General features: G+C 50.9%; 1 protein-coding gene across 4 annotated transcripts in view; it reads left to right on the top strand.

The window, feature by feature from the left end:
• The first annotated feature begins 8768 nt into the window (after positions 1-8768).
• The window catches only part of LOC142567817 (USP6 N-terminal-like protein), a 230112-nt gene continuing 211092 nt past the window's right edge, over positions 8769-27788 (top strand). For all 4 annotated transcript variants that reach the window (XM_075677965.1, XM_075677966.1, XM_075677964.1 and 1 more), the window contains exon 1: positions 8769-8923. The gene's annotated coding sequence lies outside the window, so the exon portion shown is untranslated. The remainder of the gene's footprint in view (positions 8924-27788) is intronic.

Genomic DNA, 27788 nt, shown 5'->3' with positions numbered 1-27788 from the left:
ACACCGCTCCGCATGTAAAAAAGTTCTCTACTGTGACGCTTCGCAAACGATTGTGATGCATAACAAGAGCTGTCTACTCCGTGATGTTCTGAACAAGATACATTCGTTTACTTAGATGTGACGGTATATGCCAGAGCCCTTCGGGGCTTCGGTGGCACAAAAGGCACGAATCAACCATAGCGCCAGATGTTGACGCGCGATCGCTTGTCAAACATAAACTGTACGAAACTACTACGCATCTCAAAAAAACAGAGATTCGAAACCGAAATTCGTGTCATCCTTTATTGCATGAATGTGTACATCGTGATTTACATAAGTCACGCACTTAGCAAGCGCTTTCTGTAAACTTAATGTTAACGCATCACCTTCATAAAGCCATCAAGTATGCGTCTTTAAATGACAAAGCATAAGGTGACCCGTACTTGTTTTCAGCTATTTCAATAGGAACTGCGCTGGCCACATTGACCAGTAGCAACAAGGCGGCGCCCTAGCGGTTCCCACTTTTTCAGCTTTGGGGTTCTATTCTCGACACCATGGAGGAAGGAAACTAAGGAGAGGCCCTACCCCCTCCGCGCGCTAGGAGAAAAGTGTGGAGAAAATGACGTAGTAGGTGCTCATCTTTTTTGCTCATTCTCTATTTATTTGCCGTAGCAGCCACGCCTTTCGGGCCACAATGGCGACTTTGTTTTGGTTCTGTGCGCTCACACGTGTTCCTCCGTAGGTTTCGTACCGTGGCAAAGGCGCCGTGCGGGCAGGTTTGCGTTGGTCTCCGTGTTTTGTTTCGCTGCGTTATCTGGACCGTGCTTTACGGATGTTGCTGTGACCAGGTGGGAGAGGAGGAACTAAAGTTCGTGAAATATGAACGCACATGCAACGCTGTACGCAATGTACCGAGCCACGGCAATGGCAACGGACGAAGGAGTATCCGCGGTAAACTTTGCCCTCTTTAGCGGAATCATCCTAACGTGCTAACGATTGTTTAGTATTGCCGCGGAGCGCGCACGTCTGAGCAGCCCGGTTGCGCGCAGCGCGGCGTGGTTTCGCGAGGAATGTAAACAAGAGAGGAGAGCTGGCCCAATAGGCGGAGCAACGCCATGAGCAACGCCAACTTCCGGCTTCACTTTAGCTTCACAAAGAGTGACGTCAGGGCCTCTCCTGAGTTTCCTTCCTCCGTGCTCGACACACATGGCGGCTGCACGGCCGCCATTATCCGCCATGTTGACTCTCTGATTGGCTGTGGCGAGCTCACGTGCCTTGAAATTTGTGCCGGGAAACGGAAGCTTTGCGAAATGTCATATTGCGTTTTCATCAAGGTGACGAAACGTGACGTGGAGCTGCAAATTTTATGAACTAATACATTTTTTTTTGGTCCTTGGCAGATATAGTGTGATGTTAGCGCTTCAAAAAGAATGTGAGCGGTAGCGTGCAGAAGCCAGTGCAATGCATCTGCAATTGCGCGAATATGTGGTGGCGATCCAAGATATCCGCCATGCCAGCTTGCTGATTGGCTGAAGGAATATCTCGTGAGGAGCGTCACAGGAAGGGCTGTTTCGTAAACGTCATTTTGACGATGCGTGACGTTGCGCTGGGCCACCATTGCTGAGATTTTCCGCCGTAATTTTTTCTGCGACGAGCCGCGCGAATTATGCTAATGAGCAGCCGTATGCAATGGCAGCGGAGAGGAATGCGTATCCCACATTTTCTCCGCCGTTTGGCGCCACGAAAATGTTTTGTTCATAACGCGTGCTCATAGTATTTGCATCGCTCTCGGGTGGTGTTGGCGTTTGTGTTTGGGGCCATCGTTTTTTAAAATAACGCGTTTATACGAAATAATATTGGTTGAACATAGCAAACTTCCGGCAATGTTGTCCACTTTTCACTGCTGCATTTGTATTGTAATCAAGATTCATGCCTTTTCGCACAATCAAAAGTGATGACAACGGCCTCTTTCTAATTTATAAAAAGAAATGTACCCAAGGCGGCGCCTTGAAGTTTCTTTCCGCGGTGCGTGTAACCAGCGAAATGAACAAGAGATGGCAGCGCCGGTGCTTGCGTCGCGCTAGTGGATATCTCTGGTGCGCGCAACGCTATCGGTGATATTCGGCCGTTTCTCATCCGGCCGAATATTCGCTGGTTACTCGCACCGCGGAAGGAAACTTCAAGGCGCCGCCTTGCGTACATTTCTTTTTATAAATTAGAAAGAGGCCGTTGTCATAACTTTTGATTGTGCGAAAAGGCTAGAATCTTGATTACAATACAAATCCGGCCGAAGTTGAGTAGAGACCACCCGCTGAGAAGACGTCAGGGCCCGCGTCACGGCGCCATTTAGTCATGGTGTCGTTCTGCAGGCAACTACATGAAGTTGTCTCTCTCTCTCTCTCTCATCCGGCCGAGTCGGGCTGAGTCACTTGCGTTTCACGAGATAGCGATAACGTGGCCTAGAACGTGCGCGCATCACCACTGGTAGGTCGCGTACGTTGCCTCAAGCAAGAAAACAAGCGCGTTGGCGCCAACATGCGATGACTCATTCCATTTTCCGGGGACGCATCCTAGCTATTGAAGCAGACGACGGCTTGTACGCAGCAGACGACGGAAGCGAGAAGCGTTTTCGACGGAATAATCATGCGTTTTGAGATAGCTGCTTTATTTTTACTGCGGAGGAAAACTGTTTTGCTTTACCGATAACGCTACATTCAGTGCCTTCATTTCAGTTTCTTAGGCGAAACGTCAAGTTGGCGTCACGTTACGTAAGCAAAACGGGGCCACCAGCGCCATTTTGTTTGCGTCGCGCCTACGTCACGCATCGAAGAAAATGGCTGAATGTCCAGAATAGCGCTCTTGGGCGCTATTCTCGACATTCCGCCATTTTCTTCGATGGTGGTGATGCGCGCACGTTCTAGGCTACGTTATCGCTATCTCGTGAAACGCAACTGACTCAGCCCGACTCCGCTGGCTGAGAAACGGCCTAATATCACCGATAGCGTTGCGCGCGCCAGAGATATCCACTAGCGCGACGCAAGCGCCGGCGCTGCCATCTCTTGTTCATTTCGCTGGTTACTCGCACCGCGGAAGGAAACTTCAAGGCGCCGCCTTGCGTACATTTCTTTTTATAAATTAGAAAGAGGCCGTTGTCATAACTTTTGATTGTGCGAAAAGGCTAGAATCTTGATTACAATACAAATGCAGCAGTGAAAAGTGGACAACATTGCCGAAAGTTTGCTATGTTCAACCAATATTATTTCATATAAACGCGTTCTTTTAAGAAACGATGGCCCCAAACACAAATGCGAACACCACCGGAGAGCGATGCAAATACTATGAGCACGCGTTATGAACAAAAGATTTTTGTGGCGCCAAACGACGGGGGAAATGTGGCGATACGCATTCTTGAAGGAAAAAACCAGTCAAAAAACACAAAGGACAAGAGGAGAGGTCCACACCAAACGTATCCAGTCGTGGTGTCAACCTCTCCTCTTGTCCTTTGTTTTTTGAGTGGTTTTTTCCTTCAAGTATGTACCAACTGGCGCAGATTTCAACCCTTCTGATACGCATTCCTCTCGGCTGCCATTGCATATGGCTGCTCATTAGCATAATTCGTGCGGCTCGTCGCAGCAAAAATTATGGCGTAAAATCTCAGCAATGGCGGCCCAGCGCAACGTCACGCATCGTCAAAATGACGTTTACGAAACAGCCCTTCCTGTGACGCTCCTCACGAGATATTCCTTCAGCCAATCAGCAAGCTGGCATGGCGGATATCTTGGATCGCCACCACCATAGAGTTAGTAGAACAATATAGTGATTCTATGGCCACCACATATTCGCGCAATTGCAGATGCATTGCACTAGCTTCTGCACGCTACCACTCACATTCTTTTTGAAGCGCTAACATTACAATATATCTCTCAAGGACCAAAAAAATGCATTAGTCCATAAAATTTGCAGCTCCACGTCACGTTTCGTCATCTTGATGAAAACGCAAAATGACATTTCGCAAAACTTCCGTTTCCCGGCACAAATTTCAAGGCACGTGAGCTCGCCACAGCCAATCAGAGAGGCAACATGGCGGATAATGGCGGCCGTGCAGCTATAGAGGCTAGAAGGTTATAGAGGATAGAAGGTTATCCTAGTGTCGGGAGCGGGCGCCCTTTCCCGAAGCGCCGGAGAAACCAGTTTGGATGCTTGGCGGGGTAGTTCGAGGAGGGCGCTGCGCTCCTGTGGCGGGTTACCGACGCCAGCCGAAGGAATGCAGACACAAGTCGTCGTCAGTTTTTGGTAGCACGTGTAACGACGTAGTTCACTTTGTTGCAGCCTTTATTTTCGTTGAGACCGTAGTGCCACGGCTTGGTGCGATGCGACGTTGAACTTCTGTGATAATGCCTTTAAAAAAAGAGAGGACATGTTTTGTTCCCCTTTGTAAGGGCGGTTACAAGTCGTCTGTAGAAAAGGTGTCGTTGTTCCGCGCTCCATCCGACCCTGTTCGCTTGAAGGCCTGGGCAAGGAACATCAAGAGAGACGTTGGAAAACGAAAGACTGATGTTGGAAAACGAAAGGCTGACCACCTAATAGAAATTATTGATGAGCTATTGGATGATGGCAATTTGGAGTGTGCAGAATCTGTGTTGAAAACACAAGGCAAGCAGTTTGATCATGACAACTGTGTCGAAAAGCACAGTGACAGTAGATTAGTATATTATATAGCCGGCTATGTTGTCAGAAAGTCTTTAAAAAAATTTCCATGCCCAGAGTGTGCCTCTTGCCTTTGTATTTTGCCCCTACAAGCAGATTCTGATGTAAATTCTATACTAACCAGGCAGTTTGATCATGGGGGCTTGATCTACCCTTCCAAAGCTGTTGAGGAGCTTGTTTGTAAAGTTGAGGACACATTTACTGTGTATTTCAGCAGGAATCAGCATGATCTGCTTTTTGCATTTCCTTCAGGGAGCGAAGCTTAAAGAAGTGGGTTGCAGTGAGCATGGGCGGTGTTTGACAACAAACATAATAAAGTTCTATGCACTGACGAGGCTGCACTTCTTTGCAAAAGCAAAGAACATGGAACGGAGCACTCAAAGAGAAAAATAGAAGCTCCTGAAAATGAGGCGATGCCAGTAGAATGACAGTCGCGAAAATGCTCCCTGCTTTTGTACATACCTACCTTCGTTGTGCAAAAAAAAAAAAAAAAAAAACTTGTAACATAGGTTTTGAAAGCGCTCCCCATACAGCGTTTTTGCGGACCATAGTGTGCAATTTTGTAAAGCTGCAATAAACTATATGCACAAGAAAAACGGAATGCATTCCATTTTCTCTCCACGCTTGTGGGCTGATTAGTGTCGCTTATCCCGTAGAAAAAAAAATATATACCAACCCCATTTTATTACGGCCGCTTGCGTAGCTTCCGTCATTCTGGTTAAAATGGCAGCACAACAGGGATGAAGACAAGGCACATAGAAACACATGACAAGTGCACCGTCTAGTTTCTGTGTGTGTTCATCTCTTACGCTGCCATCATAACCAGCTATGGGCGAACTAGCCCAAAACGAAGTTTTATTTCACCGCTCGTCACGATAAGTGTACTGGCCAATATTGTGAGGTTGACTAGCCCTCATAGATTATTGCGTGCCTGTTTTCTGAACTTGCAAATCGGCGGAAAGCGCCGGTCACTTGCGAGCGCCCGCTGCAAAGCGCGCCGGAGCCCGCAAGAGCAACCTGCCAGCGGACGCTGGCGCCATCTGCCGGAGCATAGCAAAGTATTTCACGTCGGCACGCGCCTTCACGACACTAGGATAACCTTCTAGCCTCTATAGTGCAGCCGCCATGTGTGTCGAGAATAGAGCCCTTTTCCTCTAGAGTTGGTTATACTAACTCTATGTACATGGGAACATAGAGTTACCATGGGAATGATGGAAAGTACATAAAAAAATGGTGGGCTTCGGATTGACTTCGATCTTTAGACTAGTGGCATTTGCTTGCCGTGCAGTAAACTAAGCTAGACTCAAATATTATCACGTAAAATTTAATTTTATTTCTGCAATGTCTTATATAATGCGCAACACGTTACATAAACTTTGTATGACTTCGAGATTGAAGCACGGTTTACTATGGTGTATCAACAGGGCACACCAGGGTATGCATTCTTCTGCGATTTTGTTCCCGATTTAACGCCAGAGAATAATTACTTATTTATTTTACAACAGCAATAAAAACCGTGCATGTACTTATATAAAAATACTCATCAAGTATTTAGAGACATAAAATTGTTGGGTTGTGAGAAAGTGTTGCGCCCTTGAGAGGAATGCTACAAGTGTCGTCTGCTACGACGCCTGCTCGCTACAAACACTAGACTCTTCTCTCAGAAGACAGGCACTTACGAAGTCTCTCGCTCTTTCGAAACGCTGCGTCGGCTGTCGCGATTGTTGAACGTGTTTAAGTACTTTTAAGCAAATCTGCTGCAGTGCTAGCTAGGACGCTTGTGGCCTCCTACGCGTATGCTTCTTTTATGTTGACGTCCCGCTTCCGAAGCGTTACGGCGTGGCTTTGCACTTACCCATTTTGCGACACTAGACTACAGCCAGGAAGCGGCAACCTTTCCTACCACAAGTAAGTTTCTGTTCTCAAAGTCCAAAAACACACATTTCAATGAGCACATAAATGAGCAATGCGCAATGAAGCCCTCAATAAAATTTGATTGTCAAGTCACTAGAAGTACAACTGTCTGGGTCTTGTATCAGTAGTGCCTTCTTTTTCCTTTTTCCGGTCAAAACACGTTCTTTCAACTTTTACGATGCCGTCGCTTTCTCGTCAGGCCTTCGACACCACACCGCGACACAAACATAATCCCAGCCGCCGGCTCAGCGCGCTATCGGCACTTTGAGCAACAGAACAAAGGCAGAGAGCAATTGCGCTTGGAGCGAAAGCAATACTACCAAAAAATACTTTTAGACTAGTTTGCTAGTCAACAGAATGCCAATCCGTAGCCTGTACTTCCCATCGTTCTTATCACGACCTACTGAACTCCAGACCTGCACAGATCTCCCTCCTCCAGCACGCCTGGTCTAGTTCGCCCCTTTTGCCGCTAGGGAAAGAACGTACGAGCAAACTGGCGCTAGTTATAACCTGTTCGCTGTCGTCTGCTTCTGCGTTCCGTTCAGCGCTTGTCTTGCCATTTCGGCAGGCACAGAGCGCTTCTATTGGCGGTAAATGAATAAATTCACAAATATACAAAAGAAGACATATTTACGAATGCTTTGCGTTTTAATAGTGAAACTAGAAGAGGAGGAGCGGTGCAAGAAATGTAAACAACGAGCATAGGTGGCCGCTGCAATGCTAGATCGACAGCATAAATTTCCCTTTCCTAGCCTCCGTAAGAGACTGGAAAAATTGTTTTAAAAAATTCATAGGATAATCTAGCCTTTTTTAGTTGATTACAGGCAGCCTAATGTCGTAGATGACATTAGGATTTGCTGCTGTGTGCCGTAGTGAAAGGCAGATGATCTAGTAAAGGTATTCACGAGTAAGTCCTCCGCCCGATATGTGCAATAGGCTGATCGATTCTGTTTCAAGGGAAGGTGAGCACATCTTGTTTTTAATGTCGTTGGATGTCTAGCTCAGTGGAAAGCTTGCAAAAAATTAAGCGATCCCAGTGCTAAACGTGCTGCACTGCCGGCCTTAAAGATCGTGTCACGGAACTCTTTTCAAACTGTAAAGCTAGCTTTTCTGCGTGGTACGGCGGCAGCATAACGTTGGTGCTTAAGATACGTACGCAGTGAAGCTGTGTGCATAATTCACATTTTGAACTCGCGACGTTAAAATGAGTGGTAATCGTTCTGTCGTCGAACATTACGGTGGTTTAAAGTTTCTAAAGAACGCAGAAGCGAATTTTACAACGTGTACAATGAAACTGTTGTGTACGTTGCGAACTCTATACACAATGTGATTTATAATAATCTGCTTGAAAAAGGCAATAGGAGCGGCTATTTAACGCTATTTTAGAGAGCAGCGGACTACATGCTCCGACATTTTTTAGGTTCGGGCAGTCAACTTTTGGAGCCAAGTAACCGATCAAAGCCTTGTGACATCACTGTCACTGTGTTAGCAAAAATCATCAACTAGAGAAGCAGGTCGTCACAACACAACAGCTGCCGTACTAATTACAACGCCGCACAGCCGCCCACCGCGTAGCAGACGAACAGGTTATAAAAGCGCCACCTACGGCCGTCGGTTGAACGAAAGTGGGCGCAAGCTGCTCCCATAGAAGCCGGATATCTGTGCAGGTCTGGAGTTCCAGTAGGTCGTGGTTCTTATGATGGTTGAACGATCGCAGCGCCATATTTCCCTCTAGTTATACTAACATGAAACTATGATAATTTCCTAAGCTCTATGCCCTGCGTACACCTCCAGTAAACGAAAGCGAAACCTTTATAGAAACACTATTTTAATAAATTATTTATGGCGTTCCGAAGCTTGTGAGCATTAATTTAGGGTATAAAACGTTCAATTAGGTAGAAAAAAAAATAGCGAAAAGTATCATATGTCAGTATTCTTTTACGTTACTCGACGGGAGACGTCGCTGGCGCGCTTATTGCGCGAGAATGCTCACAGCATTACTCACGGAAATAATACAAACCATTTTTATCACCCTTCTGTTCTAAAAGCACGAGGAACAGCGAATTTGAAATCGAAATGCCGACAGGCGCTAGTTTTCGCCGTTTAGTGAACGCTTTTTCACTTAGTCTGGCAACAACGTAAAGTGCTTGTCTTTGCGTTCAACAGATGGCGCCACAGGAGTGGTCACGTGACTTCAAGAGGCGGATGCGCCATGGCTCGCTTGTGTAGGCCGTTCTGTCAGCCCCTTGCCGAGTATTCGTGAGAGAAATCTGCCGCCAAAAAGGATTACCAGAGCCGGCGTATGCGACAGCACACAATCTCGGTAAGTAGGCACGCTTCTGGCGTCTCTGCGATGCTGGCAACGAGCGCCGCCGAAGCGCCGCTGGCTTAAACTCTCGTGGCTGCCAAGCGGCCCAGACGAGCCCCAGAAACCTACCTCCGACCGTGTGCTAGCGCGTTTGTTTCTTTTTTTGTGTATTTAACGTGCTCTGCTGCACCACCAACCCTTGGTCGGCCGTGGTCGATATTCGTTAGGCTTATACATTCCGTGCGTCAGTTTATTCGCAACGCCCCGTTCGCGGGGGGTTGCGTGAACGTGTTCGACGATTGCGGGTCGCCACCCCCTCGTCCCCGGGCGATCGCGGGGCCAACGAGAGGTGTCCCGTCGCTTCGCGTTCCGCCAAGGGCCGTGATCGGTGTTGCGCGCATGCTTGGGGCTCGCGTTGTTGCCCGCTTGCCGAGCGCGCCCACGCTTCTTTTTCGAGGCGCCCCGTGTCAAAACTGGCAGAGGGCGTCGGGCCATGTTTCGCACGGAGCCGCTATGCCGGCTTGCCCGGCAGCTTCCAACTTCCTCCTCCTAGGAATGTAGCAGCTCGGTATGCGGCCAATGTCGAGCCTCTCTTCCCAGACGGTGTTACGTGATGTCATCCGTTGGTACCGGTCGGTGCGTCGAATAGACCGTACCGGCGCGCTCGCTGAAACTGCTTCTTACAACACACGCCTTTTCTCAAAGGAAACTCGCGTTTGCTTCGGATGCAAAGTGACGTCAATGCCTGCGCGGCCTTCGCGGGAGAAAGCCGGTCGCCGTGTTTTTTTGCCGGCGGTCGAGTCCCGCGCGTGGGCCGAGACTCCGCTGTACTCAGATTGCGTTGCCGGTGGCCCTTGGATTGCGCCTTGGTTTATCGATACGGCGCATGCAATTCCGCTCTCCCGTCGGCAAAGTCGTATACGTACTGCGCCCAATTGCTAGCGGACGCATTGGAAACGCAGTCTCTTAGTTTTTCCTTCTTGTTTTTCTTCTCTCGTTTCTCTTCTTTTTTACGTGCGTCGTAAAAGTGTACAGTAAGGAAAGAAGTCCCGGTTTCAGCCGAGGTTACAGGTGATAGCGGGATTTGTAAGGAAAAATGCCGAAACGAGGTACCTGACGGGTGCATTCCACGTTGTCAATGAACGCTAGCGGTTACGGAGTGCTGCACCGTACTGTTCGTTGAATGAGCGCTGCGGCATGTCGTCGTCGAGTGTATTGCCCTCGGAACGCAGGTGCGCTGTGTTGCATGCACCATACTTACTGACGCTACACACCGCGCTCACCGTTACGCCGCTGTGCGGGCAAGCAGATGAAAGGCGGGAGTCGGCAATGGCTTCGAATGCTCGGGTGCAGTTCGCGTCGGGGCCGTTGCGTGCGTTTCGCTAACCAACCCGGGATGCAGCACAACGCGCCAAAAGCTACGAAAAAAGGCTTGCCGCTTTGTTTCATCCTGCATACCGAGAAACGGGACAGGGAGGACGGACGCCTGGCGTCCGGCTAGGAGCGAAGGGGGCTCACGTATAGCACCACACCACGCGTGAGCTTCGAAGCGCGATGTGGAAGGTACTCAGCCGCTCGAGCCACCTTGTCCGGTGAGCTTGCCTGGCTGAGGCGATTCACTGGCGAAATATGTTTGAGGTATGTAAGCGCGTGCGTGGACTTCACGTGTGCAATCTCGGAGAAATCGCTGTGCGCGGTCGTCGTAGCTGGATGTATGACGAAACGAGCATTGAATGCGTATCAATTCAGCAGGAAGTCATAGCCGTAGTCAGGCAGAATAAATATATCGAAATACGCATAAACTTCGCAAAAGCCTGTTCAAGGACGGGCGTAGAGTAGCTGAGGACGAAGGCGGGTATAGTGAAACGTGTTCGTGGCTGCAGCAAACACGCGGTGGTGTGAGCAAGCAGTTGCGCTGCCTGCCCTGAAGCTCGCAGATGTCATTCTGTGCTCGAAATCAGATATTGTCCTGACTGGAAGTTGCGTAAAGGTGCGCGTCCCGATTGGATTTGTTGGCCCGCAGGGGAGGCAGTGCTGGACGACGTGGATTGGGTCTCTTTTTGAAGTCGCAGAGCAATGAACGAAGTGTCGGGCCAGTGTGCCCAAATATCCGTAGCTGAGAGGTACGGATACGGAATATATGTGAAGAAAGTTAGCAGTCAAGCACACTGTAATTAAAGGTTAACTCACGCAACCGGGAGTCATGAGAAATATAGTGAGGGAAGCTGATGCAGTAAATTGTCAGCAAATGACGTGAAAGGCCAATGACGACGAAGAAGTGAAAAGAACAGTTTGTATGATAACACGAACGGCAGTGCTTCGCTTTTTTCTTCCTTAAGCTCGAGTCAGCGGCCTGAGGACAAACACACAGTGGAGCAAGTAGCAGAACGAGGCACGTGTCTGGCGCAGAGTATCCGGTGCGTACCGGTGATAAAGGAACGCGTAGACGCGTCCCCGTGGCTCTGTCGGGAACGTCCGCATTCCACAGGCGCTGCAGTCGGGTGGTGGTTGCGCCCGGTCAGCAGCCGAGACGAACGAGACACGTTTTGAGTGTTGGCGAGGTAAAAAAAAAAAGGGGGGGGGGGTTCATCAACTGTGCCGCAACAGGCACACACTGCTAGGTTGCAATAGATGTTGTAATACAACTTGTCAGTTCGCGCATGCCGGAGTTTTCTGCTTGCGGTCACTCCGGTTCGTATATTGCTCGAAATCGGTGAGCATCAAGGGCGCGACGCAGCTTCGCGGAAGAACAGTCGCCGCCCGTGGGCACGCTGGAAAGAATGGCTCCCAGTGACAGGCGGCGCCGGTACTGTGGAGGGGTTGTTTGTTTCTTCTAAATGAACGTCCTGCACCTCTACCCTCCAAAAGAAAAAAAAAATAAAGAGAACGACAGTGGCCAAGCCTCGGACCGCCGTTGGTAATCTGATGCGACAGCTTTTCTGCGGCCAGTTTCGGTGCATCTGCGAGACCCCGTCGTGACGCGACGACTTAGGACAGGGCGCCTCGTGTCACGGCGTCACGACAGGGTGTCGCAGGCGCACCGAAACTGGCCGCAGAAAAGGTCCGAGGCTTTGCCGCTAGCTCTTCCAGGTTATGGAGGTGTGCGAGCGTCGTGTTATACAAAGAGAACGAACAGTCTAAAATATCCTTTCTTTCAATTATTTAGGGCTCCGAGTTGTGTCAGTGTTTTTTCCGTGGTTTAGAGGTTCGGGACCTTCGTTTTGTGCAACAAATTAAGAGTCGGAAATATCTCGTCAGAACTCCTTTTAACTTGGCAGGATAAAAAAAGTTTGTGCACAACTACGCAATAAGCGATATAGAACAAAAATTCAAATGTGTAACCTAAAAACTAAACCCTGACGAGAAACACAAAACTAGTTCGGGGTGATAAGGTAGTCTTTCAAAACTACGTTTTCGTTGATTTCCACATGTAACCACCTCCCAAAGCATGCGAGGCGCATTCCTGGATAGCAACTGGGCCTGGTTCTGTGGTGTTCGTAGAAGGGTAATTTACAAATGCGGCTTCGCTTACGCTTCTCTCGAATTCGAGAGGCTCCAAGACGGCGGCACGCAAACAGGTGCCGCTGAGGTCGACATTATGTAGTTGCGCAGGCCATGTGACGTGTGGATCAGCTGACTGTTGTGGGCTTGAATATAGCGGGTGCGCCAGAAGTAGTAAAAGTTATACTCGCGGACAACTTTTCTTGGCTATGAAGCCAAGGCTACGCACACTAAGCGCGCCTCTTTCACCGCCGCTGGAAGTAGTCCCGCAGTTTCTTTCATGTTTTGTTACGTGGGAAATAGAAAGCAATATTTTTGTGTTGGCAACACATAATTTGAAACGATGCGGAACACTCACCAGTCAGGTATTGGCATTTTATGTTTAGTTCCCTCTTTCGAGTTTTTCCACACCCGAAACGGCCGCACGTTTTGCGCATTCATCAAACTCGAAACGGCGCCCGTGTCTTCTGTTGAGTGTGTCGCTCACTGTCCCGCCAGTCAACTCCCCAGGGAGGCTGTTGACCACGGTTAGCAACGAAAAAACTGTTCAAGCACACACAAAAATTGTTTGCAGCGTCTGCGCAGAAACCAAGCGAACCATGTGGAAATCGCAACCATCGGAACGAGCGAGCTCGGTGCGGGTCGGATGTGCGAACGAGCGTCGATTCGCGCCGCGTCAGTCGCGTCTGCGTCGACTGGAGGTCGCCCTTGCCGAATACAGTCACGTGCAGAGGCTCCGCCCCCCGTAGCTTTGGCTGCACAGCCAAGAAGAGTTGTCCGCGAGTATAGTTGACGACGACGGACGATTTAGGTTTTGCGGCAATGCTTGGGAGATTGGCGGTCACACGGTCGGGTCGGCCGACGCGAGACTGGGCAATTGGAGATCAGTGGGGTAGATGTCGTCGTCCTGCAGCGGACGCATTAAAAATATGTATAGGATGCACTGCGTTCATGGACACGAATTATATATATATATATATATATATATATATATCATCATGGAGGTTACATGGACAGGAATTGTCTTTGTTGTTTCGTACGATGATATAAACTGTTCTAATGTAACCCTCAAATCTGGTACAAATGGAACAAAACACTAACACAGGACGCCACAGCCGGATCAGCCCCGACGTGAACCGGGAAATCAAGGACGGTCAAAAGTTGCCATTTTGCTGATCAAACATCGATGCTTGAAGTGCGCGCAAACGAAGCTGCCGATGACACATCGTCCGGCGCTGGGCAGGAAGGCAGTGCAGTGCGCGCGGGAGCAGCGTTACTTCACACGGCCACCAGGGGCGCTGCAGGCGCTGTCGCACCCGTTGCGCCGCGAAGCCCTAGGTAGCGGGTTCGATCCAGTAAACAAAAACAAACAAAAAAAAGATGCTCGCGCAGCGTTTGCGCGTTCAAGAGCCCCAGGTGGGGAAGATTAATCCTGAGTCCACCACTGCGGCGTACCTCGTAGTCGCATCGTAATCCTGTCACTTTAAACCGCGCAATTAAATTTTGTGAGTATCGCGGTTTGGCCCAGCATAGGAAGGATGTCGCTTTGTCACTGTGGCTTTGTCAAGCTGACGTCGCTCGGTAAAAAAAAAAATATTCCGTTACGAATGCCGCAATTCGCACTAATTATTATTGTCGAAGATTATCGCCTTGCTGTGCGTATACAACGACGATTAGTTGGAAATTTAGCCAAATGAGCCACCAGAACCATGTGACCTCGCAAGGATTGGGCAAATCCGCGTTCTTACATATGTAATTGCCAGGGTTGCAGAAAGACCAAAGTGCCTGTGGACATTAAAAAAAAAAAATGCAAGTGCTCGACGGCTCTGACGCTCGCCGTCTCGGAGGCGACAATGTTGAGCCGCGCTTACCGAACGGGCCAGCGGCTAAGTTACGTAATCGTTTCCCGTAAAGCCCCTAAACAGGCAACAAGCGAGCGTTTCGCCCCCGATTTAAAGCAAACTTTCTCTCCCCCCCACCGCCTAACACGCGCCAGACTTCCTCTTAAATCGGTGACTTATCTCGTTCTCTGCCGCGCATGCGCGCGTTTGCGGCGCGCTCGCACCACCACCGTCGTCGCGATCAGCCCTCTGGTGCCCGCGAGGGCCCCCGTCGTCGGCGCACTCGCTCGTCTCGCGACCAGTGCGGGCACCCGCTCCGCAGACCAGCGGTCCCGCACGTGACGCGCCAAGCGACCGCCCGACCCGGGCCGTGTGGCTCGCCTTTCACTCGTGCGGGACCCCGGCAGGCGCGCCCACCCGGAAGTCCCACTTTCGAGCCGGAAGTGGTCGGCGCCGCCGGCTGTCGCGGCATTCGAGGCTGATCTGCGATTCTCGGATAAAAGAAGAAACGCTCTAATTACGCAACCGCTCAACAGGTTTAAACAAACTCGTAGCACTTACGAGATGCGACTAAGTTTTAGCGACTGTTTAAGCGATATTTTGATTTCGCCTCCTCGAATTTCTTATGCAAGAATTTCCGAAAATCGCTCGGTGTAAACAAAGAAATTATCGAGCGCAGTTTACAGATCTGCGAGTCTGCGACAAAAACGTATGCCGCACTTCTGTAAACTGTATCTGTTAGAGCATGTCGTTGTGTTAACGGATTACTCCAAGTTATTACGAAATTTATGAGGGTTTTTTAAAAGTACTAACAAGTTAGCGGCACATTTTTGGAGCGGTATACAATACGCACCAATTTAGTCTGCTATAGGTGTTGTAATATGCGTTCGTTACAGAATTGCGATATTGTTTGGAGCTGCTTCTGAATTTCGTGCACTAACTAGCCCTACTAAGCTCTCCGAGGATTGTACGCTTGCTCGTTCACACTTTAACGTCGTTCTCTCCGAGTGTTGTAAAAAGAAATCGATGGCCTAATTCACGAGTCTACCACTCTCACGGGCGCAGGTCTTTAGTCTTAAATGGGCGGAGGCCAATCGGAACTGGTGCAGCCAATATCGAGGGAAACGATTTTGCATTCTGAGACGGGAGCTCCCGGGCTTCGTCTTCAATTAGACGAGAGAAAGCCACGTTTGTCACAAGTGCGACGTTCCGCAAACGGGTGTTTCCAACAAGGGCTCGGCAGAGATACTTTCAAGTGGTATCGGGATTCAAGATACTGCTGCAACAAGTATTTGACATAGATACCAGATACTGCCGCAATTATTGTATCCGATAGGATACTTTCCACTTGTATCTCAGCATAATTCGATACTTTCGCAAAGTTATTATGGATCTACGTACATAACGAAGCAGCAAACGCTTGAGCGCAAGATTCTTTGCTTGGAAATTTCTAAACTGCGAGCAACCTTGTTTGATTTGAATGAGCTATCTGCTGGCGTGTCTTGCTCAAAGTGTATTTCAATTGTGAAACAGTCCGTTACGGTTGCATCGCTCTCGATGGGAGCCGCTGCTGTGCAAGCGGGCCGACCAGCAGCCTCTGCACTCCGCCTGGCGGGACGAACACCGAACGCGGGGAGCCGCCGCAGCCCCGATCACCCGCTACGTCATGCTGCCGACGCTGTGGCGCGAAATTAGAAATGGAATTCTGGCGTCTTCTAGTAATGAAGCCCTTGCCGTGAAGATAAGCAATATTTGGTTTCGTGCAATGGTCGGCTCTCTTGGCGGGTCGTCCTTGCGCTCCATTACATTGCGTTCGTCCGTGCCACCTACTCTGCGTGCATCATAATTAACTATTTCGCTAAGACACCGAGGGACTTGAGCGAGAAAACGACACCTGAGCGCGCTTTGTTCTCTCGCTCAAGTCCCTCGGTCTCTTTGCGAAACAGTCTTAACTATGTCGAACCAACTAGCTCACTGCGGAATTTTCCTTCATCTACGTACCTCACTTTACTCGACGAAAAACAAGAGAAACCTCTATAAAATGAAAAATGGTAGCGGATGTTCTTGGCGCCGTGAGTATTGTCGCTGCTCGGGGTAGGCGTTGGTGCGAGGAATTCACCAAGTCCATCGACGAACACGTCCAGTAGCAGGAGTGTAGGAATTAAAGCGTCTGTTTGGCATTGCTTTGCACGGCTCCAGTTACGGAGGCCCGCTCCGTGCAGGAGCAAGCTCAACGTACACGTCGGGACACATCGGCCTAGCTGCACGGAGAGTGTGCCCTTTTAATACACCTTGTCTTCCCTAGGCAACTCGACTAGGGAATGTGACGACTTTATCGCGGCCAATCACATAATCGCATCGTTCCCCAGCACTCCTACCTCCCAGTGGTGTGGAACACGTGACAGGATGGCAACTTGGGAATCCAAGCTCGGCGCCGTTTCTCGGTAGCATTTCACGTTGGCCCTCTTCATCGTTAGTTTGGGCTGTCAGGCCTTTTGTGGACCCCTCGGTAGTCAGTGTCAACGCTGCGTTCACTTGGTGCGCGCCGATGGATGGGTGGCGGTTGTATCGTGGCGAACGTCTAATTAACGCATCTGGTCGTGTTGAGGCGAGACGGTACGCTCGAGTGCCGTTTGTTGCGCGTCCCAGAGGAGTGCCGGCCACGGGCGTATCCGTGCATGGGGGCCGATTCGTCGGCATTGCTCCCTCGTCTGTTTTGGATGATCAACAATCTCGCGCTAAACTCCTCACTCTCACCACATGTCTCGGCCAATCAGGTTGGACACGCCGTTCCGAACCAACGACCGCGGGAACTGGCTGAAATGATAGAAACTGGTGCCGCACGGTGCACTTTCGATCACGATCGAATTTCTCGACCGCGATTGGCTTTCTGCCGCAACTCGCGCAAAGGTGCCAATCGCGACTAGCGAATTGCATCCCGATCGGTCTCGATCGCTATCGAAAGTGCACCTTGTTGAAGAAGCGGAGAAACGTGGGCTCCTCGCAGTTTATTCCAGCCAACGCCAACGCGCGCGAGAGACCCGCTGGTGGCCAGTCCGCTGCAGGCTACCACGATGCGCGTCTGTGGGCGGCCACGTGGCCTCGGTCAACGCTCGAAGCCCGCCGGGAGCAAAGTGGGCGCCATCGCGATGCGCTGTACCGTGAGTCCGCTGCCGTCGACCAGAAAAGGTGTGCGTGTCCTAGAGCGGTGCTGCCGAACTTCTTACCAGAGCGACCCTTGGAGCCTTGACTGTTCGGGTTGAGCAATAGTTGTCGCCTGGATTTGTCTCCGTGCTTCTAGCTCCCGCCGTTGTTACTATACGCTAATAGGTGGTGTTCCAGACATGGCAGCCATGATGTGCTCCCGGCTCCGCAGTTACACTTTCGGCACATTCAGCCCGCAAAACATTTCCTCTTCTTTTCTTTCTTCCTTTCTTTGTTTTTTTCTTCTTTTGGTGCTGGTACTCATTGGGCTGTTAATTTGGATACCACCTATTTATGTGCCTTTGTTGACCTAAATTCAGAAGCACTTGTAGTTGTAGGAACGCAGAAGGCAATAATACTGTTAGGACAAATAATTCTGATTTGTTCCATTTATAACACAATAAGTGGTGTTCAAAACGCGCCTGCAGAGGTAGCCAATCTCGAAGGCCATGGTTTTCTTGCACTGCAAGCGCCGGACTCGATTACGGAAGCCCGAATTACGTCACGATCGCCATGCCGTAGACATGGGCTGTGTTCCAATACTCTCGCCGTAGACGGCTAAGTACACAGCGGCCATCTTAAGTCTCGTTCTAAGACGTCAAAGCAGACAGCTTCGCAAAGTGAAAAAAAGCGATGCAAGACGTCAAAGCAGACAGCTTCGCAAAGTGAAAAAAAGCGATGCAGGCTACTTTCCTGTCCAAACAAGATTACGGCTTAGCAGGACGCTTGGAAAAACAGTGGAGGAAGGAAAAGTATAGGAGGAAGCATTACGTCACGCAGCCAGCCATGGCAAGGGAATGCTCCGTGAAGCAGCAGTGGCGGCCCAGCACGTGACCTCCTGCGTCGAGATCGCGGAGCAAAAATCGAAATTTGCTGAGACGTTTGGTTTCCACTAGCTATGCCAGTAGTTTTTATTGGTGCGCGTTTGCTTGGCTGCTGTTTGGATCCGACTGCTGGTACGATCTGTTGGGAACTCGGCGCTGACGCCCGTGGTTGTACCTGGGTCGCAAGCCCCAAGGGTAGCGTTGGCCTGGCGGCCTGGGGTACAACTGGAAGCATCCGAAGGTCCCGGCAAAGCAAGAGTCGACTGGTAACAACGAAACAACTTGTTTATTTTAACATCGCAAAGAGTTGGCGGTCAGGTTTGACCGAAGTAGAGAGACGGGAGAGCACTTCACTCAACAGAAGAAATCGGAGCCCTCCTCTTTGGCGTCCGGGGGCAGCTGTTTTTATACTCTCGCAGTTGAGGGCAAGAAGGAACCCCTCAAAAGACGAGCACGTGAATGTACAATGGGCTAATGGTGACGCACACTGTCGTGGCGCTGCGCACGATCTCGTAGCACCCTATCGTGGCGCTGCGCACGATCTCGTAGCACCCTGTCGTGGCGCTGCGCACGATCTCGTAGCACTCTGTCGTGGCGCTGCGCACGATCTCGTAGCACCCTGTCGTGGCGCTGCCGGTCGGACACAATGACTGTAATGAGAGGCTGGTCCCTGCTTTGGCATCGCCTGTTTCGGGCACAATGACTGGAACGAGATCCCTGCTTTGGCATCGCCTGTCTCGGGCCCAATAACTGGAATGAGATCCCTGCTTTGGCATCGCCTGTTTCGGGCACAATGACTGGAACGAGATCCCTAGGCGGTCGCATCGCCGCAGACGCGCCTGGAAACACCTGGCGATGAGTGTTGCGGCGACGACGATCGGGCCAAAATGTCTGCCGCCCCGCCGCAGTCGCGCCGGCAAAACCACGTATCGCAGGCGAAACGCAACAGACCGCCCCGCCGGGGGAAGGAGATCCCGATGGACAGGGGACTGCATCCGCTGTCCGGAGGGATGTCGCTCGATGATGCTCATAACCGAAGTCGGGCGTCCCTTGACGTTTCTTGAGCGCAGCGCACAGAGAAGGCCTCGTTCTCTCGTTCAGGTTCGCACGGGACACTGCAAAGTGACTTCGGGAGAGTTCACATTTTTGTTCTCGTTCCCGGCAAGCGTTAGAACTACGCTGAAAACTCAACCGCTCAGTCAGCAAGCACGGCACAACCCTCACTAAGCCCTGCCAGGCTCTTTCCCCTTTTTATACCACTGCCTAGTTCCTTACAGTAGTCTAGCATCACTCAGAACGCGTCCACAAATTGAAAAATTGCACTAGAAAGCATATCATCACTTTGAAACACTAAACAAAAGCAATATGTTAAAAAAAATCCTGCCTCAGGAAGAAAACATCAGTAACAAACAATTTTGAGGCTGATTCCTACGTTAGGGGCTTCGACTTAAGCCATCGGCGTTACCGTTGAGACTCCCCTTTTTGTAACGCACCTCAAAGGAATATTGTTGTAAAGCGAGGCTCCAGCGCAGGAGGCGGCCATTTTTGGGAGAGATGGTCTGCAGCCATTGGAGAGGGCAGTGATCCGTCTCAATGATAAACCTCGAGCCGGCTAGATAGCATGACAATTTCTGAACGGCCCACACGAGACACGCACACTTTCTCGGTGGCGCTATACGCCTGCTCACGACTGGTCAGCTTACGACTAGCATACAGGACGGGGTGTTCTACTTCTCCATTTTCCCGTTGGCACAGTACAACGCCCATGCCTCGCTCACTAGCATCGCACTGAACAATGAACCCTTTTGTATAGTCTGGCGATCGTAGCACAGGCTGGCTTGTTAGGGCACTCTTTAGGGCGCTAAAAGCTCTTTCCTTGGTCTCGTCCCAGACGACTGTTTGAGGCTCTGTTTTTCTTAGAGCATCCGTCAGGGGAGCCGCGATATCAGAGTACCTAGGGATGTACCTCTGATAGTAGCCGGCGACACCCAAGAACGACCGAATATCGGTCTTTGTGCGCGGTTGCGGAAAGTCTCGCACAGCGGCCACTTTTATTTCAGAGGGGCGGCGACGACCCTGACCAATCATGTGACCGAGGTAGACAACCTCGGCCTGTGCTAACTGGCACTTAGGAGCCTTGACTGTCAAGCCCGCTTCGCGCAGGCGGGTTAGCACTGCCCGCAAGTGTGCCATATGCTCAGACCAGGATGCGGAGAATATCGCTACGTCGTCTAGATACGGTAAAGCGAATTCTTGCTGTCCCCGCAACACTTTATCCATGAGACTTGAAAAACAGTATGGCGCGTTCTTCAAACCAAAACTCAACACTTTAGGACGGAATGTTCCCATTGGTGAAATGAACGCCGCATACCTACTAGCCTCTTCTGTAAGTGGAACCTGCCAATAACCCCTGACAAGATCTAGGGTGGAAATAAACTGAGCGCTACTAACTTTCTCAAGGCGCTCCTCGATGTTAGGGATCGGATAAATTTGATCCTTAGTGATGGAATTAAGCCTGCGGTAGTCGACGCAAGGACGAGGTTCCTTGGCCGGTACCTCAACTAAAATCAAAGGGGAGGTATAATCACTCTCACCTGCCTCAATAACACCGAGCTGTAGCATTTTCTTTACCTCAGCCTCCATAATATCGCTCTGGCGGGGTGACACCCGATACGCCTTGGATCGTACTGGCTCTGGGGAGGTAAGTTCTATATCATGAGTAAGTACCGAAGTCCTACCAGGCCTCTCAGAGAACAGACCTTGAAACTCTTGTAATAGCTGGTGTAGTTCGGTTTTCTGCTCAGGCGACAGCGGTGCTTTACTGATAAGGTCACTAATGACTTGACCGGTGTCTTCCCTGTTCGTCACTGAGCCTAGTCCCGGAAGCTCGACTGGAAGCTCTTCAGGAACGTTTATCATCATGCACACCACTGCTTCCCGTTGTCTATAAGGTTTGAGCAGATTACAGTGGTAAACTTGCTGTGCTTTCCGCTTTCCTGGCAGACTTACCACGTAGTTAACGTCCGACAGTTTCTGAACAATTCGTGCTGGGCCCTCCCACTGCACGTCTAGTTTGTTGTTTAGCGATGTGCGCAATATCATGACCTCATCGCCAACCTCAAAACGACGGGCCCTGGCTGTCCGATCATAATAAACCTTGGCCCTCTGCTGGGCCTTTGCCATTGCTTCACCTGACAACTCCTGTGCCCTTCTTAAGCGTTCGAGGAGCTTAAGTACGTACTCCACCACGACTGGGTCGTCGCCCCTACCTTCCCACGATTCTCGAAGCATGCGAAGCGGAGATCGAAGCGAGCGACCGTACACCAGTTCAGCTGGCGAAAACCCCGTAGCCGCATGCGGCGCGGTCCTTAAAGCAAACATCACCCCAGGCAGACACAGCTCCCAGTCAGTTCGATGTTCAAAACACAACGCTCTCAACACGCGCTTCATGACGGAGTGGAGCTTCTCAACGGAATTCGACTGTGGGTGGTACACTGAGCTGTGTAACAGCTTTACCCCACACCTTTCGAGAAAAGTTGTCGTCAAAGCGCTAGTAAACACTGTGCCCTGATCTGATTGGATTTCCGCAGGAAAACCAACTCGCGCAAATATGGACAGTAGTGCATTAACTATCTCAACTGAGCTGAGTTCTTTAAGCGGCACTGCTTCAGGGAACTTTGTCGCTGGGCAGATCACAGTCAAAATGTGTCTGTACCCCGTGGCTGTTACCGGCAGAGGTCCCACAGTATCAATAACGAGCCGTCTAAAAGGCTCCGTAATGATAGGTACCAATTTCAACGGCGCCCTCGATTTGTCCCCTGGTTTGCCCACCCGCTGACAAGTGTCACATGTCCTCACGAAATGGTCTGCGTCCCGAAAACACCCTGGCCAATAGTACTCTTGCAAGAGACGGTCCTTAGTTTTCTTAACTCCTAGGTGTCCGGACCACGAACCCCCGTGTGACAAGCGCAACAGATCCTGACGATAGCATTGAGGCACGACCAGCTGATCGAACTCCACTCCTCTGCGGTCTAGATACTTCCGGTACAGGACTCCACCCCTTTCCACAAAACGCGCAGTTTTCCTGGCGATACCTTCTTTGACATTGCAGCGCACGTTTTCCAGGCTGCCATCCTTTTTTTGCTCGGCTATCAAAGCCGACCGGCTGACTTTTAGCAACCTATCAAGTCCGTCTGACGTAGGCGCGATGAGCAAATCAGTAGATAGCTCTTCTAACTTTCCCGAATCGGGATTTTCCTCTCCAGTATCTGGCGCCTTTAACGTTACAGACTCAAGTCTATTCAGTTCGGGCGTGCTCTGAATATCAGCTTGCTGCGCCTCTGACCCTTTTTCGTTGTTTGATAACGTCGGCCCCGCAACTACCGCCTTTGCAGCGAGCTCCCGAACCTTCGATCTGGTTAAGGCCTGAACACTAGCTTCACCAAACAAAAGCCCCTTCTCGCGCAGGAGGTGATCGGACCTGTTTGAAAATAGGTACGGGTACTGGGGTGGCAGCATAGATGACACTGCGGCCTCCGTCTCAAGCGCTCCGAAAGGTCCTTCAATAAGCACTTTTGCTACCGGCAGACACACGCTATGAGCTTCCACGGCTTGCTTGATCCATGCGCACTCGCCCGTGAACATATGGGGTTCTACGTAAGATGGGTGAACTACATCCATCGTAGCTGCGGAATCGCGAAGCACTCGGCACTCTTTCCCGTTTACGAGGAGGTCTCGCATGTAAGGCTCGAGAAGCTTCATGTTCTCGTCAGTGCTGCCTATTGAAAAAAACACAACTTTTGGTGTTGTTTCCGGACACTGCGCCGAAAAGTGACCCGGCTTCTGGCACGTATAACAAACGCCCGCTCGCCTCATCTCGAACCGCTTTCTGCGTTCGGCTTCGGCTGCCGTCTCTTTACGTTTGGTCGGATTGCTTTCACTCGCATCCTCACTACGCGTGTCCCCCTTAAATCTCATGGGCGTGAACCTTGGCCTCTCAGACTTGGAGCCAAATTCACCCTTTTGACCGTCCTTAGCTCCGCGAGCTCGACGCGTCACAAACTCCTCGGCTAGCTCAGCGGCTTTAGCCACCGTACAAACGTCTGGCCTATCCAAGACCCAGTATCGCACGTTCTCCGGTAACCGACTATAAAACTGTTCTAGCCCGAAACACTGCAGAACTTTATCGTGGTCACCAAACGCTTTCTCTTCTTTGAGCCACTCCTGCATGTTCGACATAAGCCTATACGCAAACTCTGTATATGACTCACTTTTGCCTTTCTCATTTTCCCGAAACTTCCGACGGAACGCCTCCGCAGACAGCCGGTACTTTTTTAGCAGACTCGATTTTACTTTGTCGAAATCCTCTGCTTCCTCTCTATCCAAGCGAGCGACTACGTCGGCCGCCTCGCCGGGTAACAAAGTGAGCAAGCGCTGTGGCCACGTTTCCCGAGAGAACCCCTGCTTCTCGCACGTTCGCTCAAAGTTAACCAGGAACAAACCAATGTCCTCTCCAAGCTTAAACGGCCGCATCAGGTCAGTCATTTTGAACAATACTCGTTCTCCTGCACCGTGTGCCTGACTTCCATTACGAGCGCGTTCCATCTCTATCTCGAGACGCTTCATTTCCAAAGCGTGTTGACGGTCACGCTCTTCTTTTTTCTCTTGTTGCTCTCGCTCTTTCTGTTCTTTACGTTCGCGCTCTTCTTTTTCTTTTTGCTCTTTAAGTTCGCGCTCCTGTCTTTTTGCAGTCTCTCTCTCTTCAATGGTCTCAAGGCATTCCGACAGCTCGTCATCCTCAGCCTCTAACTCAAGAATAGCCTTTATCAGTTCTGGTTTTCTTAGTTTGTCTGAGACATCCAGACCCAACTCTCTTGCAAGCTCCAACAATTTCGGTTTGCGCAACGACTTCAAATCCATGGCTGCTCTGAATGCTGCTTTCTCTACTGCTTACTATTGTCTTGCCGCAAACTAACCCGGCAGCAACGACAACCACAATTACCAGCTCTGTTTCTGACACTAACAAAAAGCCTGGCAAAGCTCAGAAGAAGAAAGTCCCGCACTCACCAAACCTCGCAGGCAGGAATTCCGCGCAGTCGTTCCGCTGCAGGCAACCAGTCGTCACACAGGGCTCGTTGCACTGCTCCCGGATCGTCGTTGAGCTGCTCAGCATACAGTCAACTGCATCTCTTTGCTGCTGGCCTCCGTTGTCGCGATCTCGCCGCTGGCAGACAGTTGTTTGAAGTCGTAGGCGATCTCACCGCTGGCAACCAGATGTTTGGGATCGCGACACTGGAGCGATCGGATGGGAACTCGGCGCTGACGCCCGTGGTTGTACCTGGGTCGCAAGCCCCAAGGGTAGCGTTGGCCTGGCGGCCTGGGGTACAACTGGAAGCATCCGAAGGTCCCGGCAAAGCAAGAGTCGACTGGTAACAACGAAACAACTTGTTTATTTTAACATCGCAAAGAGTTGGCGGTCAGGTTTGACCGAAGTAGAGAGACGGGAGAGCACTTCACTCAACAGAAGAAATCGGAGCCCTCCTCTTTGGCGTCCGGGGGCAGCTGTTTTTATACTCTCGCAGTTGAGGGCAAGAAGGAACCCCTCAAAAGACGAGCACGTGAATGTACAATGGGCTAATGGTGACGCACACTGTCGTGGCGCTGCGCACGATCTCGTAGCACCCTATCGTGGCGCTGCGCACGATCTCGTAGCACCCTGTCGTGGCGCTGCGCACGATCTCGTAGCACTCTGTCGTGGCGCTGCGCACGATCTCGTAGCACCCTGTCGTGGCGCTGCCGGTCGGACACAATGACTGTAATGAGAGGCTGGTCCCTGCTTTGGCATCGCCTGTTTCGGGCACAATGACTGGAACGAGATCCCTGCTTTGGCATCGCCTGTCTCGGGCCCAATAACTGGAATGAGATCCCTGCTTTGGCATCGCCTGTTTCGGGCACAATGACTGGAACGAGATCCCTAGGCGGTCGCATCGCCGCAGACGCGCCTGGAAACACCTGGCGATGAGTGTTGCGGCGACGACGATCGGGCCAAAATGTCTGCCGCCCCGCCGCAGTCGCGCCGGCAAAACCACGTATCGCAGGCGAAACGCAACACTGCCCTGCCGTGGGTCTGCCTGCGGAATCGGAACACTTTAAACCAGCCGTTAATTTTGACTTGCGATCTCGTGTTGGGCCACCAAGTTGGCGTCGATCGCGTTGCGGTGTGCTCCGTCCTCTCTTTTTCCTTCCTCCGTGTGGGCGCGAATGTTGTGCGCGCCGAAGGAAACGTGGACGCGCTGTCCTCCGCGCTTGATGTAAGCCGCACTGTGTTTTTTTCATAGGTTTGCGGGCGCGAAGGCTTAAAATACAGAAATAACGCCTGCTCTTTTCTCCACCTTTCCTCGTCGCCGCGAGGTGCCGTCGCCTGAGCGCGTTGCATTGCGTGGCCTCGTCTCCTTCGCTGTCTACGCGGGCCGTCTCCGATGCAGGCCAGAATTGGCCCATTGTTTCGTTGAAGGTGACCAACTTACAAAATCGCGAAAGCGTTTGTAGCCGCAGTGCTAAATTTTAGGCAAATCCTTGTGCCGCCGTCATTCCCATGCTGGTTGAACGACCGTGCCTGCATTTCGACCAGACGTGGACGCCAGTTCCTTCTACGCCTGCTGGGACTGGAGTACTTAGACCTCCCTCTCTCCCCCCCCCGGCTCCTCCCCTTTCTTAAAAGGGGAATAAAGTTCATTCATTCATTCATACTCGTTTCGATGCGAAAGCGTCGAATGGCCCATTGGGCGAAAAAGCTGGCGCTGTCTGTGGCAGCGAAACGGCGCCTCCCACGGGCTGCGACGCCACGTCTCCAGCGCGCCTCGGCGGAGCGGATACGCGAGGCGTCGCGTCTGTGCGGGTGCCCGCTCTCGTCGCGTCGCGGCGTCCTTCACTTCTCCACAGCCGGGTACTCTAACTTGGAGAAGTAAAATGAAATTACACTCTCCAATTTCATCGCCAAACTCGATAAGATACCCCGCAGCAAAACTCGAAAGCGTTACTCGCAACGCAAAGCCCGAAGGACTGCTCAGCGGCGTTCCATTGGTCATTAATGCTTTCGCATTCACAACTCGCGAGAATGGCTTAGGTGGCTTCGTGTTTTTTTTTTTTTGTTTGTTTTTAGGAAACTCCACAAGTTTCTCCAGTGTTCGCGCGAGCTTGCTGCTTTGGCAAAGTGTGGCCTTCGTGCAGATTTACTCCGTCGCTCCGATAATTGTCGCTCGCGCATCTTGCTAACACTACTGATGAACCTGTGCTCCTCTCTAAACGTGGCTTCCGAAGGTTGAAGATCTCGGGGGCCGTGTTCCGATGTCTATTGGTCGTTTCTCGTGTATTCGCTGCAGGACTCGGTGTCCGTCTCCTCGAACTGTGAGCCGCCATCTTAATTGCTTGTAGTATGACTCGCATCGCAGAATGGGAAGATGGCAGGCGTCGGTTAAAAACGTAACTTTGAAACAAAAGGAAAAGCGTTTTTCTGTCCGTGCCCAAAGGAAGCGCTGGGGAATTTCGTGGCACACCTTGGATAAACACGACGCGACGTGCAGCAAAGTCAATAGCGTGACTACCTCCAGCTCTCCTACCTAATCGCGTTTGCACACCGGCGAATCTGCAGGTATGTTCAGGTCTCGTTGATTTTTCCTATAGCTATGCGAGCACGGTCGGGCGTGGTTTCTGATTGTGAGATGCCGCACGAGTGCCCTGCCCGGAACAGCCGTTATCCGGGTGCGTTGCCAAATCTCTGCGTGGGCAGCTACTTAGCCTTCGTCGCCAGACAGCCGCCGTCCCGTTCCAATCCATGCGTAGACGGCAAGGAAGACTGCTTCGAGGAGACCGCGTAGAAGTCAAAAACGAAGCAGGCTACTTTGCCGTCTCGTCGAGGAGACGACGGCGACGAGCGTTATTATGACTGAACGGAGTCTGGGCTAGCCAGCCCGTGCACACTTGTGTCGAAGGGCCGTAGGCCGTGGCTGGTGTGCGAAACGGTAATCGCGAGTACCGTTCACACACTAGCGGAAGGGCTCGGGTAAGCGACGTGCGCGAGTCGATCTGTACAGGACTGAAGTCTGCGATGACGCAGATTGAGGTATCGAATGAAAAGTGAGTGAAATTACTGTTATTTTTTTTTTAGTTTTAGTGAGTTTTCTGAAGAAAATTTCGTTAACTTTGTGTCAAGATGCGCAACCTTGAATGCGAAAGTGGGAAATTGAGCGTGAAATTCGATGGTGAATGTCTCGGAAGAGATGCGTTCCAGGAGGATCAAACAAACCCAAGTTGTCTTCAGATACGATTGTCTTAACGTTTCGAATATAAACGTATACCATAATTGTGATCGCAAAAAATTTGTAGTTTATTTGTTAACTATGTTGTTTGATTACTCCTAATTCGCAAAGATTGTGTCCGCGAAGGCGCATGAAGTGCTTGTTTGTGCAAGCACAACTTGCGTAGCTGGCGTCGCGTTTCACTTCGGATTAG

This window comes from Dermacentor variabilis, unplaced genomic scaffold, assembly GCF_050947875.1.
Source record: "Dermacentor variabilis isolate Ectoservices unplaced genomic scaffold, ASM5094787v1 scaffold_14, whole genome shotgun sequence".
In the NCBI taxonomy this organism is placed as follows: Eukaryota; Metazoa; Arthropoda; class Arachnida; order Ixodida; family Ixodidae; genus Dermacentor; species Dermacentor variabilis.
This window is presented reverse-complemented; position numbering and strand designations above follow the sequence as displayed.